We start from the raw sequence: 10908 nt of genomic DNA, 5'->3' as shown, positions 1-10908 counted from the left end.
ATTTAATAATGAAGAAGTCATCACAAGCCAAGGCATGCAGATGACCTTTAGAAGCCTTTTCTGCTCAAGTTAAAAACAATATTCTCCTTTCCAGAATCGAAAAGGAACATAGCCCTGTCCATACACTTATTTTAGCCCAATGATACCAGACTTCTGATCTTTAGAATTGAGAAACAATCTGATTTTTTTAAACCAGTAAGTGTTTGAAAATTTTTTATAGCCATCATAGAAAACTGATCAATATCTTTTATCTACAAATTCCACCCTTAAGAGAGTCTAGAGGAAATCTTATGTATACAAGATAACTTTTTCAAAAATTGTTGCAGCCAGTGGTGCACACCTGAAATCCCAGAAATTTGGGAGGCTGAGATAAGAGAATCTCAAGTTCAAAGCCAGTCTCAGCAAAAGCAAAGCACTAAGCAACTTGATGAAACCCTGTCTCTAAATAAAATACAAAATAGGGCTGGGGATGTGGCTCATGAGTGCCCCTGAATTCAATCCCTGGTATCCCCTCCCCATCAAAATATTGTTGCAGCACTTTTATAAAGGTATAGCACTACTTTGGTCTATCATTAGGCCAAAGAATCCACCAAGATATGACTGTACAAAAGGGCATCATGAGCCAGTAAAAATAAAGTTACATGTGGTAACAGGAATATATCCCTGAAACTCCACAATGAATGGAAAGAACTTAGTCTACCTTTTAACTTCAAAACACTCCAAAACATTTCATGATGTTATAATTCATGTCTACAGAAAGAGAATAAAATACATATAAGAATGATAAACATTAAACTAAGAACATAATTCCCCTTGAGAATAAGACAGCATTCTGGTTTGAAGAAAATGTGGAGCAAATAAAATATTGAGATTTGGTGAAGTCTGGTGGCAAGCTGCCGTTGTTCATTCTCTTTCTGTACTCAGTGATGACTTCATTCCAGACAAAACACTCCGCAACAACCTCCCCACCCACAATCACCACCACTTATGTCAATATTGTTTTCTCACTTGTATCAGATACTAAAATGAAAATACCAACAAAGCCCCTTTACTTTAAAGAAAAGCACGCAGGGAACTGTAAGTTTAGGAGGTCATAGAAAAGGCAGGTCTCAATTTTTCATCTCAGAATTCCTGTAAACCTCAAAACGTACTGAGGACGTCAGTGATCACTGGGTTATGTTTATCCATATCTACTCACAAAGAATTAAAATTGCAGTCTATTTTTAAATATTGATCATTCATTTAAGCTAGATTTTAACATGTATAGGCTACAGCAATGCTAAGTATGTAACAGTAAAAATTTTTCAAATATGAATAGAGTGACGTTGTTCTACTTTTTTTTTTTAGAGAGAATTTTTTAATATTTATTTTTTAGTTTTCGGCGGACACATCTTTGTTTGTATGTGGTGCTGAGGATCGAACCCAGGCCGCATGCATGCCAGGCGAGCAAGCTACCTCTTGAGCCACATCCCAAGCCCAACATTTTTTTTTTTTTATTTACTTTTTAGGTGTAGATGGAAACAACATAATGCCTTTACTTTTTTTTATGTGGTGCTGAGGATTGAACCTGGGCCCTGCTCCACTGCTGAGCCACAATCCCAGCCCTTGTTCTACATTTTTATAAATCTTCTTCTATCTGGGTTTTTAACATTTAGTTAGATTCTGTTGTGATGCACCGTTTTCACTGAAATATACAGATTCATAGAATTTATAGACACCAGAAGGATTTGGGGGGTATCCAAGAGTCCCCCAGCCAAACCTTGAGAACTTTCATTCTAAAGAACTGAAGAATACAGTCAAAAGTGTAATAACATTAGTCTTAAAAATAGGCTAAAAAGCAACAACCCATCTGAAGACTAATGAAATTATAGAAAACCAGAAGTGTATTTCTCACCCCCACATACTTATCTTCAAGTTTAAAAGATAAAAATTTTGAAAAAGGAACTGATAAGCTTACTATTATATTAAACAGAAGGTGAAAAAAAATAAACATTTAAAGAGGAGATAATTTTGATTCAAGACTTTGAAATATTATTAGGAAACGAACTCATGAAATTTCCATTCCCATGAGTGTTCCCCACCCAAAAAGAAGATAATACTACACAAATAAGAAATGTTTATTTCTATTTGTAAATATAATTTGCTTCCTATGAAAGAGAAAAAAAATAGCTGAGAAGAGAAAAATCAGAATACTAAACCATTTGAACTTCTGTTACATAACTTTATAAGAAAATCAAATCGGATAAATTTTTAGGCAATAATCATTTACCACACGGTATGAATATTTTATTTTAAATGTTCACTTGGTATCTAAATAAGGTTATTTCTGCCAGGAGATCAATGAGAGTAACTTAAAAAAGGATAGTGACAATGGGAACACCACCATCCGCCCCCATCCCTTGGTACTTTGGGGAATACAGGGATAAGCATAAATAATACACAGCCACAGATTCAGGGCCTGTGTTCATTCCCAGCACACACTTCAGAGTACCCAAGCAGCCTTCTTGGGCCAGATCCAAACAACTCCTGATAGAAATGTAAGTGCCTCAGGCTTGTTGCTAACATAACTACCTGGGGCTTATCTGATCAAAATCCAGGAGGATTAAGGTTGGGGGGCAGGGAATTTTCACACATCAAAGGCCCCTTATTCTGGGAGGCATTTAACTCTATGACCATATACTTAAGCTCCTCCAACACAGGAGATTCTTGGTTTAAATATTAATGAGGTAACACTGCCAGAAAATAAGTACTATTATTTTTCTTCAAATTACCCATTTATGAGTCAGTCATGAGCTTATTTTTGAGTAAGTTTTCTTTAGCCTTTTAAAAATCAAGTGAAGAGATTAACTAGCTAAGGCAAGCAGCAGCTACATTAAGATAAAAGAAAGCTGAAGAAAAGCATTGTTTTTAGTATCAATTAAGCAAATTAGTAAATTAACTAGGGCACTGAATATACACTGTAAATTTTCCCCTCACAATTTTTTGTCTGGCATGAGAGAGGTCCAGTGCATCTTAAGGGAATCCAACACGGTTAACGTAATCTTCCAACTTTTAGATTCATGTGTTGCTATCAACACTGTAAATTTAAATTCTGGAACAATGCCCAGAATTTCTTGTTAACTGAAAACCAAGCATATCCCTGAAAAAAAAAAAAAAAAAAAAAGATGCCTCCTCCCTCCATGAATAATGCACATTTTGCCTCCTAATACTTTTGGCAATACATTCTTGGAGTATTTTTCTGGCCCAGTTCCATGATATCTGTTCTCAAAACGATGTGTGCCATTGGCAGAATAGGTAGGCAGTTTTAAAAACAACTTTGTACAAAATACAATCAAGTATGATTCATTTTTATTTTACACAAGTAGTTGATACCTAGTACACCTTAGAGAGGGAAAGAAGGTCATAAAAACTACGTGGCATATCACAGGGATATAGGACTATGGAACCCAGGAAGTTGTCACTACCAAAAATATTTGAGGTCAGACTGTTTCAGAACTCAGAATTTTTCAGATTTTAGAAAGGAGATGTGGTACACACTCTCTTTGTCATGTGGGTTAGCACCTTATACCATAATCAAACACATTCATATCCCTGAAACAAAACATAGGTTAGGAATTACAAATCAAATGAGATGTGAAAAAAAAATTATGTTACCTGCCAAAGGCCACTTGAGTTACATGGGAACTAGGGAGAAAAAACACAAATGAAAAGCTTTGAACAAAAATGAAATAACTTGAAAGAAAGAAGGAAAAGAGAAGGAAGGCAGAGACAGGCTCAAACACTCATGGTGTCAACAATGGCCTGAAAAGTCTTGATTTCATGGCCCAACATAGCCACTGAGAGAGAGGAAGGATCAAAGTCACATACCTGGCTAACGGGGAAACTGAAGAGAAGATGGCGTAGTTTCTTAGTTGCCATTATTGCTGTTTAAGCGGCAGAACTACAACTGAAAGACAGCCATCGCCTCATCTCTCTGAATTGTTACATGGTAAAGACGACTTAGAAGATATGGTTAAGGTTCAAAGTCCTATAATTGGAACATTTTCCTGGATTTTCCAGGTGGATCAAATCTAACTATAGAAGACCTAAAAGTGGAAAACTTTCTCTGGCTGGAATTAGAGATGTGGAAGGAAAAAAAGGTGGAAGGGGGGGATGGGTGGAAAGACCTAAGTGTGAGAGTGATTTGACCCACTGCTGTTGAGGGTAGATGGGGAAAGACTCTTAGGAAGGAGATGAAGGAATGTAAACAGATGTGCCAGGGGCAAAGACTGTCCAGGACTGACAGCCAGCAAAGGAAAAGAGACCTCTGTCCCACAACTACAAAGAACAGCATGAGCTAAATCTCATGAATCTCTAGAAAAGACTTAGAACCTTAAATGGTTAAGTAGAGAACCCACCTGAGCCATTATAGACCTGCATTTCTGCCTTCAGAACCATGAGATAAGAAATGGGTGTTAAGTCAAGAAATTTGTGATGATTTTTAGTAGAAAACTAATACACCAACCTATGTGTAAACTGATGGGGGCTGGCTGCAGGGGAAATGGCATTACAAGTATGAGCTCAGAGCAAAATTAAAAGTATCTACTTTGTGCTGGCACAGTGTTGGAATTTATATAAATGATTATATTCATTAGTCATGGTCAAAGCTCCACTTTTCTGATGCCTGTGGTATTGCCATCAATAGGATTTATAACTTCACAATTCCTTTACACAAACTGAATACATGGGGGAAAGACTGCTCTCCCTCAGTGGAAAATACTGAGTATGTGTCAAAAGTAAATCAAGCAGTCTAAGGGCAAAGATCTTCAAACTGACTTGTGTTTTACTGAACATTCAAACATCACTTAGCAAGTGATCAGACAGAGGAGTTTATCATTTATTGAAGACAGAATGTTATAAATATGAGATGGTGACAATTTAGAGCCTTGTAACAATTATGTCTCAACAGACACAAATTGCTTAAAATTTTGTCTTCGTTTAATGTCTCTTACAAGACACATTGAGGACTGCTTAGACAACCACATTCTCTAAAAGCTCTGGCTCATCCTACTATAGTTTAAACAACACAGGCCAACACTGTTGAAGTATATTGATGTCTCGTAGGATTCTGGATCTTAGAACTCACAGTCTAGAGTCAAAAGGAAAATACACAATGCACACTTTTTGAACTAGTCACTTTTCTAAAGAAGGCCCTGTAAGCAAATATCAAGCACAACAAATATTATTTTATAACAGGAGACTATATTCAAGTAAAAGGGTCAAAGCCTAACTTTTTCTAGACATTATCATAGAGACTATTTTTAACAATTTTTTGTGCTATACTGCATAAAAATTTCCAAAGTTGACTGGAATTAAGAAATTCAAACCAGGCATGGTGATTCACACCTGCAATCCCGGTGGCACAGGAGGATCGCGGTTCAAAGCCAGCCTCAGAAACTTAGTGAGGCCCTAAGCAACCTAATGAGACCCTGTCTCTAAATAAAATATTTAAAAAACACTGGGGATGTGGCTTAGTGGCAAAAAGCCCCTGGGTTCAATCCCTGGTACCAAAAAAAGAAAAAAGCAAATTTCAGTAACCAAGCACATTAAACATTATTTAATAGGACCTCAGTACCATAAGAAGTTCTACCCATTTTCTCATCATGCCTAGTGCCACAATATTCAGAAATGACTCTTCAACAATATTTTAACAAATATCATTCAAATGATTTCAGGCCTCTTCAAAATTTCTACTACTTTTCCTAGGCCCATTTCACTTTATTTTTGAGATTAGATTTGCTATTAGAAAACTTCACTTTTCAAATCAAGTTGTAACCTTTCCAAGCATATTCAAAGTAGGAATCATCTTCTCAAAACTGGCTGTGAAATATACCTATCTTCCTTCTTAAGTCTGCCAGGTAATTATGGGCCTATAAATCTCTGAATGGCTACAATTGCTTTTTATCTAAACCATTAACTTAAATTTATTGAACTAGAAAATGAGAAAATAAAAATAGACAGCAGACAAAATAAAATTTAAACCTAACCATAAAAACCCGGGTATGTATATTAAAATGTATATCGCACATCAAGAAAAGGAGGAACCTGTAATAGCCATACTGTCAAGAAAAGCATTCAATCACCAGTATATATTGGTAGTTAAAGCATATTGAGAAACTATGCCTATGTATTTAATAAGAAAAAATAATAAAATTCAGGAAGTATCCTTTTTCTAACAACTAAAATGAGATTTAACTGCACATTATCTCATTTAATATTTGGCATTTAGAATATATTTCTTCTAGTTGGTGGAGGAAAAAAAAAACAACCAACCAAATTCCACCATAGTTCATGATTTTCTAAGTTATCTTTCACAACTGCTTTTGTGCTTTACTCAAATAAAGCTCCAAATGAAAAAAATTTAAATGTCTTCCTGAATTATGGTCATATTATTTTCTTTTAAAGACTTTAGGGGTGTATAGAGAAAACTAAAAATAGGTTTACATGTCCCTGAAAATCAGCATTGGTCCAGAGAATGAATCTGGCCAAGCTTAAAAGAGAGCCACAGAAAACGGAGAATATTAATAAAAGATGATGATCTTTCTAGCCCTGTAGCTAATGAATATGCCTCAGGATGCAGAATGCCATATGATTTTAAAAAATAATAAGTTTTGTAGACTGACCTTTTTTCAGGATTCAATTAGTTTAAAGCAATCTATAAGGTCTGATATTTTCTTGGCCCTTAAGATAGTTTACAGCTATAGAAAAATGTGCACTTTTGCCTAAACAGTGGCCTGTCTCAGATAACTGAAAACCTACAGGTCTTGGATTGAGAGAGGTTTTCATCATGTTAATCATACTCCTCCCAAAGAGCACACAATAAGACATCCATTAATCCTGGTAGCGAACACACCATTGAATACTAGCCTGGAATCACCTGGCATTTATCTTTCATTTCTCACTACACTCCATTAAAACAAATGGCACTCATGTTGCTAATGCATAATTTTTCTCACATGAGAATATCTTCTGGGGAAATACCTGTGACAGCACAAAAGAGAGGAACCAGCTTTATAATGCATGGAGCTCAAAGGGAGAAGGGAAACAAGCATTATGTAAGTGAGAAGAAGCTGGAAAAGCAATTTGAAGGAGATGATTACCAAAGTAGCAGATGCTGGCTTCTAAATTTTATCCTGTTATCTCATGCAGCTGAAAGTTAAAAATGGGGCTAGGGGTGTGAAAACTCACTGGTTGAAGCTATTCAAAATTGAGAGTAGTCAGATAAATCCAAGATTCACATGACCCCTGGCAGCATTCACATCTCATCACCGTGATGAATGTCCCATTGATGCTTTGGGGAGCATCGATCACTTCAGCACCGAGTGCCCTTGTTGGAAACCATCTTGGTGATTTATAGGCATGGGCAGCTTGATTGTGGCCTTTCAAGCTCTGCTGAGCTCAACAGGAGGCCTCCCAGGTCATTTAGTGAAAGAAAGTTTCATCTACTGTACAATTCCACCTTTCTGGCAGCTGAATTCTCATTATCTCACACACCTACAAAGGATCTGCCTAGAAAGGTTTCAGTCCCTTTCAAGATCCACCTCCTTCCTATGAGATGCTCAAAAACAAAACAAAACAAAACTAACCACTCGGTGATTTTGTGGTTTCCTACATAAATACAGTAACAGTTTGGATATTTATGCCCAAAGAATTTGTAAAACTAGATCCAGTTCATAGATAACCATCTCTGACCTACTTCCAGTAGGCACAGACACTTCCTCCTTAAAACAAAATGCTCGGTGGCTCCCTGAAGCCAACTTGCCCTGGGAACAAGTTCTAACTCCAGATAATCTTTTATTGTCCAGGATAGTCCTATGCATGGTAGAACGTATAGTCAATAACAACTAGATACCAGGAGCAGCAACCTACAGGCCCCCATTATAACAAAAAGAGCAGTAGACATTGCCAAATGTCTCCCAGGCAGGGGGATCTTCACGGACCCAATATTAAAAATCACTGATCTAGCTCCAACCAACCTGTCTAGGAACTTTCTAGCTACAAACCCCACATACAAACCTTCTCATCTAGTGAAGTTTGAATGCTCATTAGAGCCTAAAATATTGCTCGCGTTTTGTTTTCATGTTATTCCAGAATGCCATATTCACATCTTAAGATTCCACCTTATATTCTAAATCCTAATTGTTTTTCTGGACATGTCAGTTAAAAAAATAAACTATGTTATTTAAAGTTTATGATTTTACCCCTGGTACTATATTTAGTAATTATGAACTCACTCAGATCTCCTAATCAACAGCCTAATTTTTTCATTGTTTAATGAGAACAATAATGTCTAGTTTGTGAGAGGCAAAATGAGACAGTATCAGTGGATTGCTTTGGCAACTGTAGAATACAAATTTAAGGTATTATCAGTAAACCATGAAGCACCTTCTGATATTTTGGTCAGTCATTATTTAGCTCTTGTACTGTGATTTACATGTTCACTTCTCCTTCAACTCTTCAGGTTCATTCTATGCAGACAAAAGTTATTCCATGACACTTTGGCATTTAATAAATGTTGGTTTAAATCTGTATGTGTGTGTGTGTGTGTATGTTGTGGTACTGGGGATTGAACCCAGGGCCTTGTGCATATGAGGCAAGCACTCTACCACTGAGCTATATCCCCAGCCCCTAATTCTTTGTTTAATCGTGCAACCATTGCAAAACAAAAGCCTATCTTCCTACAGTCATCAATTCTTCACACCTTGGCCGTTCAAATTATTTTGACTATTCCTATCACCACCTCAAAGTTTGGATTTTTTGCGGGGGGTGGCGGGTAGGAAACCTCAGACTAATTCTAAAAACTTAGGAAATAGTAATAAGACATAGTTGAAGGAAGTAATGTGAAAACCAAAAAGGATTGGGTATGAAAGTTAGAACCAACTCAGCCTGCTCCTCTTCCATCTTACCCCACAAACAGCAAATTTCTATCCTTCCATTTTTTTCCCTCCTTTGGCAGTGGCAAACCTGTTTATATTTATAAAAGCCCCCAAAGTTAGCAATAACAATGGTTTCCATGCAGAATCATTTATACAATCTACATTACTGGTGAGTATCTTTATCATTTGAAGATGGACTTAATATTTGTTTATAGCCAGGTCATTCAAAGACCAATGAATAAGGCTGGTAATCAATTTTTGTAGACTATACCTTAGTCAAAACAATCCCATGACGTTAACCTCTTTTACTCAAAATCTATATGCAATTCCAAATTAGCAGTGACAAAAATATTTGTGATAACATTTATTGAATAAGTTTGTAAACTCTTGCAAAGTTATTAAATATTCATCTGTATAACACAGATGATAGTTTGATATAAAAACAGTCACATATGTAAAGCCAGAATGTACCTATAAAGAAGCAACTGGTTAAGTGTATTTGAAATAGAAATAAAATGATATAGAATCTAAGCCAATGGTGCTCTGCATTTTATGCAGTAAGTATTTACATTTAAGTATTTAAATTTTTACAAATCTGATTGAATCGTTAATACTTTTGAAGGAATTTTTGAAAATTGAGCAAAGATTGTTTTTTCTAATGTTAATTATATGTAAGCTAAAATTCTCATTGAGTTGATTTACTCAAAATAGACAATAACCAAGAGAGAGTATTGTAAGCAAGGCAGATTTGTTTAAAAAACTTTTGCAGTCTCTAATGTTGAAGTGAATCTTTCAAAAAAGAAAACACACACACGCTAAATATGGAACCTGCTTTTCCTGCTTGCATTAAGCAATGAATACTCATGGGTAGGCCATTTAAAAAACAGACCATAGTTCACTGCATATTGTACTCTGGCACTGCACAGCCAAGGGCTGGGGAGGGACCATCGAAGCTACCAGTCAAGTGTGTACATAAATATAGAGAGATACTCTTGTAGTTTATAAGTTCTATCTAGGATGAGAGCCTTTTTAAAAAATCAATACATTCCCTAATTGATCCACTAGAACTTTCATTTTGACAGTGAGGAGTTGAGTCAGAAATAGTATCTGGTTGATTTAATTCAGCACTTTACAACAGTGAACCATGATTCAGATGTGGTTAGAATGATGTCTATGGAGATTTACAGCTGGATTTCAGAGGCTATTTCATTTCAAAAGCAGCCATCTTGACAGCTAATTGATAACTTGGAATTGTAGATGAGTTGTGAAGTTAGGCCAATTTCCCTGGAGTTAAAGAGAAAGAACTTATAAACTCCGGTTCTCATAATGGATCTGAATAAATACATCCCCAAAATACCAGAACTGTGTCATTTGTTTAGATCCAAGGAAGAATAAAAGTATTTTTTTTTTTTTGAGAGAGAGAGAGAGAGAGAGAGAGAGAGAGAGAGAGAGAATTTTAATATTTATTTTTTAGTTTTTGGCGGACACAAAATCTTTCTTTGTATTGGTGCTGAGGATGGAACCTTGGCAGCACGCATGCCAGGCGAGCGCGCTACCGCTTGAGCCACATCCCCAGCCCCAAAAAGTAAATTTTTTTTAACCCAACAGATAAGTTTTGTGAAAATTAGTTAGTTATTTGCAGACTCTTAGAAGGTAATGACTCATGACTGTTCTGTAGTGCTTGCTTCAATGTTTTCATGTTTGGTAAAGCCAGAACTTTTCTAAAATTCCTCAATATCCAAAACTGAACAGACATATAATAGTCTAGAAGTGCTTAACAAAGAGCAAGTTAGAGTGCTCTTAAACAGTTTTAGCCACAAAGAAAAAAACCCCAAAGTCTCTTCTCATCAGAAAAATACATAATCTTAAAGTCTAAATTGGCCACACATTGGTATTATCAAGGGTCATATCAATCCATTAGAGACTATGTATTTTCAATATAGTGCTAAGAAAAATCTGATGAAAATCACGAGTATTTTGTCTGTAATTCAGC

The 10908-nt window shown here is 36.0% G+C and overlaps 1 non-coding gene across 1 annotated transcript; it reads right to left on the bottom strand.

Annotated features, from left to right (window-relative positions):
* Positions 1-8590: 8590 nt before the first annotated feature.
* Trnam-cau (transfer RNA methionine (anticodon CAU)) lies at positions 8591-8663 on the bottom strand. The gene has a single exon. It is a non-coding gene; the product is annotated as a tRNA-Met (tRNA).
* Between the last annotated feature and the right edge of the window lie 2245 nt (positions 8664-10908).

Source organism: Callospermophilus lateralis, chromosome 4, assembly GCF_048772815.1.
Source record: "Callospermophilus lateralis isolate mCalLat2 chromosome 4, mCalLat2.hap1, whole genome shotgun sequence".
Lineage (NCBI taxonomy): Eukaryota > Metazoa > Chordata > Mammalia > Rodentia > Sciuridae > Callospermophilus > Callospermophilus lateralis.
The sequence above is the reverse complement of the archived record's forward strand: the minus strand, read 5'-3'. Positions and strand labels throughout refer to the sequence as shown.